The sequence below is a fragment of the Cyprinus carpio genome, unplaced genomic scaffold (genome assembly GCF_018340385.1).
Source record: "Cyprinus carpio isolate SPL01 unplaced genomic scaffold, ASM1834038v1 S000006247, whole genome shotgun sequence".
In the NCBI taxonomy this organism is placed as follows: domain Eukaryota; kingdom Metazoa; phylum Chordata; class Actinopteri; order Cypriniformes; family Cyprinidae; genus Cyprinus; species Cyprinus carpio.
The window spans coordinates 1-4,246 of NW_024878931.1; the positions used below are offsets into that span (position 1 = coordinate 1).

Sequence of the window (4,246 nt, forward strand, 5' to 3'; positions counted from 1 at the left end):
GGGCTTTTAGGCCTTTTTCCCACTGATTTTGAGTCAAAATTTGAAAGCTTTTTTTTTTTTTAGCCTTCAAGTAGTTTAAACTTTGCCCCCCTTTCCCCTTTAGGTTTTTATTTTGGCCTGTTTTGAAAACCCCCCCAAAACCCAGACCCAGCTAAAGAGGTTATCCCGGTTCAGTTCCAAACGAATTCTGGTACGGTTCGTTTAAAGTGTGAATATGATCTGACCTCGATCTGACCCAATTGCAGAAAGCACTGTGCCTTCCATAGTTGGAGTTGCCTTATGAGAAAGGTTGTGTCGCTACATTTGTAGCCATTGAAAATGAGTAGTGGTTCGACCTGGAGCCCAATGATGTCTCCAAGAACATCAGATGAATACCATCTGATGTTCATAAGTGTCTTCATATTGCTTGGAGCTGATAACAGAAAATCATAAAAATAATAACAAATGCATTAAAAAGTCTCCATGATTACATGTTTCAAACTTCCTGTTTTTCCCCCGCTTGAGAATGTTCTGTCCAATGAATGGATGACCTTAGCATACCGGTGGTTTTGTTTACAATTTCTGGTTCACTTGCAAAAAGGGCAGTGTGAAAGCGACCACACCCCCAAAAAAAATAAAAAAAAAATAAATCAACATTGTATTTGGTCCGACCAAAGCAAGTGAACTAGCAGACTTTCCCGGTGTGAAAAAACCCAAAATTCACATTCAACCATAATGACCTAAATAAACCTTTGTATTTTTGAACAGAAAATCATATTCTGTCCCAAGCCCCGGTTTGTGGGTAAATTAGTAAAGATGTGTGAGAGAACTGTCTGGGGTCTGATGTTTAGGGTGGGTGATCTGATCGGGGCACAGGGCTTGATGGGTGTTTGGTGGTTTGAACAATGTAAACGGTTCATACGAATTCAGGCCATTTACCCCCTTTTCCCTGTTTTAACCCCGTCCTGTTTCGGGTCTCTGATGGCACCCACGCTCATGATCATTTGACCCAGATTCCCGCGGAGGTGTGTCTCATGCTCTAAAGAGCGTTTTCTGGTCGACAGATCCGGCTATGAGCGGAAGATGCATCTGGAAAGCGCACAAGGCATTGAATGCAGAGTAGATTAGATTTCGTATGACACTTATTGAGATGCACGAGTCTGAATCATGGTTCTGGTGTGGAACGGGCTGGAAGAGTTTGCCCATGGTCTACTTCAACCTACGATTCGCTCTTGCTTTGAGTGTTCTTCCGTCAGTTACTGGATGTTTATGTTCTCAGGTGATTCTGTTGGTTGCTGGTTGAAAGATGTGGGTGTGTCGTTGCAGTCAGTGTTGTACAGCAGGTCACGATGAGAAGCTCTAAGAGAGTAAGGCTGGCGCGATTGGTGACAGAGATCCACAGCCTCTGAAACACATCTACAGTCAGCCCTGTTACCCAGATCACCCCCGACAGGTACAGCCAAACGCATTAATCACTAAACACTCGTTCTGAACATTGGAGAGGTGTTTTTCTCATCCTGAGATTTTCTCTCAGCTGTTCGTCTTCACTGATGGAGAGGTGTGGAACCGAAGGAGGTGCTGATCTGGTGAGAGTCAGACTTTCTCTCACAGGTGTGTCACTCGTCTCAGTGCTCCTCATTTACTCCAGGGTTAGTTCATGTCAGAAGCTCAGTGCTGGAGCTGCTCTTGTGCCTCCAGGTGTTTCTCCTTCGGGATCGGTGAGGGTGCGAGTACGGCTCTCGTCACAGGAATGGCCAGAGAAGGTTCTGGTCACGCTCAGTTCATCACAGGGACTGACCGCATGCAGCCCAAAGTAAGATCTGCTGCGGAATCAGACTGGATCCATCAGTGCAGAGGTTTAGGGTGTTTATTTACCCGCCTCTCTTCTCCATCAGGTGATGCAGTCGCTCAGGTTTGCTCTCCACCAGCTGTGGATGATATCTCTGTGGATTGGACCGTTCCTGAGGCGTGATGGTGGACATGCTGTCCCCACCCATCAGTGCACTGTTCCAGGGTCAGAGGCGCTCATCTAGCTCAGATTAAAGGACAGGTCAAAGCTGTAAATGGTTTAGTATTAGTAGCCTGCAGACAAAATACAACATGTCAAATCATTTGTGTTTCTGTGATTAAGAGAATTGCTATTGCTGCCTAGCAGCCCTCTCCTAACCGATGTGATGCAACACCAGCCCTTAAGAAAGTAGCTGAGGAATGGAAATCAAATCCTCACGCTTTACTTTCTGTTTCTCTCATGAAGTTCAGGAGGAGGGGCGAAGGAGCTGTAGCACTGTGAAATACAGGCTAAGATGGCTCCAGTGACACAACAGCTCCAGCTTGTTCCTCTTAAAGTAGGGGAAGGACTGGGGGTAACAAATGCTGCGCACGCCACACCACCTTTTACACACACACACATATATGGAGTTTACATTATCCTTGTGGAGGACTCTCAAAAAGTGTAATGGTTTTATATATTGCAAATAAACTGTATATTCTATTATGCTACACACCTAACCCCTACCCCCTCACAGAAAACATTTTTTACAATCTCCAAAAAAAACTCATTCTGTATGATTTGTATGGCTTTTTGCACTATGTGGGACCTCAAAGTTCATGTCCCCTTAAGTGACTACAAATCTCTATGAGGTCTGTGTGTATTTAGATATAAGTCTCAGCGGGATAGAAAAGCATGTACCTTACACACAAAGAATTTGTGTAAATATGTAGCAGCAAATACTATATAGAAATACAATGTTACATATGGTTAAAGAGGCAAAGGCAATGTTTAACGGTTGAAGGCAGCTATTGTGCAAATATGCTAGTTTCTAACATCTGAAACAAACACAGCAGTGGTGATGCATGGACAATAATACACACTATAAGAAGAAAAACTATTTATTGTCATGTTTGTGGTCTCATTCTGAGAAAATCTGATACAGTAAGACTGTAAAATCTTTTTAGTGTTAGCCAATAACTGCACAAGCAATCCTTGACATAGTGTAATTATTCCCTCAATAATCCCAGCGGTAAATTCAGCATTCAAAACTTTACTTTCCACACCATCAGATTTGCACTCAAACTTTCAGTAATATCCTGGATCATTGAATCACTGAGTGACTCAAGAACAGCTATCGGATCAGTCGGTTTGCAGATGAATCCGCCAGTCAATGATTTGTGAACCGATTCATCAGGTTGATTAGGAAGGTAGTTTTCGTATTGAACTTCCATTGCCTCCCCTTGCTTGGCCAACAAATAAATCCCACTAATACAGTTTTATTATTGTTTCATTTCATTGTAGATGTGAGTGTGATCAGATGTCCTGCGTTCATATTAGCTTCACCATATCAGACTGTGTGTATTACAGGCTGGCAATGTGTAGCCACAGGCTGGCCCGATCCACCCGGCTGGCGGCCCGGTCTGGCGGTCGCTCTCTGGAAGGCTGCAGGGGAGCAGGCGGACGAGCTTCAGGTGTGGAGAACATCAGGAGCAGGATTGTGGAGCTCAGCGTTCAGGTAGATGAGCAAGCGTTGCACGGCCAGCTTCATCAGCGTTAATAAAGACAGCAAACAGGCCGGTCAAAGGGCCGCTGCTGCAGAGGAGAGTGCCAACAGGGCGTAAGTTCACTGATTCTGTGTGTGTTTAGAGCAGGGCTGTGCGGTCCAGATCCTGGAGAGCCACTGTCCTCCAGTCCAGATCAAACTCGCCTGAACCAGATCAACTGTGCAGGACACTGGCCCTCCGGGATCAGGACTGTTTAGAAGGATTTCATAAACAGGTTTCCTGTCACATGATAGTGTAATATTGTTTTATGTGTGGCGGAGCTAGTCATAGCAACAGTATAAACGGCAATGCAGGACTTTTAATCTACATTATCAATATCCTGCATTTGGAGTGGCTTTGGAATAAACAATTGGACACTTCCGGTGGTCAGCTAAATAAATGTATTTAAACACACATAATACATCATCACATTATCTCATGGATAACGTTTGATTCACTATTTATCCATGCTGTTTACATTATATGCATTATATGCACTGACCAGAGCCAACTGATTTTGCCAGAGCTATGAATAAAAACCTATTTTCACATTTTTCATTTTATTTTGCGCTTTTATCCTATTATTTTTAGTGTGTAGAGATAAATGAGTGAAGTTGGTACAAATAATTTTTAGTATGTTTTAAAAATAAACTCCTATTCTCTGGCCAGATATCAAGTATGCATGAGTAGACTCTCTTCTGGATTCTGTTCCTTTAGTCTGAAAATGGATGTT

General features: G+C 43.4%; 1 long non-coding RNA gene across 1 annotated transcript; it reads left to right on the forward strand.

Annotated features, from left to right (window-relative positions):
* The first annotated feature begins 1,568 nt into the window (after window positions 1-1,568).
* Window positions 1,569-1,904, forward strand: LOC122143556. Its single transcript, XR_006159218.1, has 3 exons — window positions 1,569-1,590; window positions 1,678-1,792; window positions 1,875-1,904. It is a non-coding gene; the product is annotated as an uncharacterized LOC122143556 (long non-coding RNA).
* The last annotated feature ends 2,342 nt before the right edge of the window (window positions 1,905-4,246 follow it).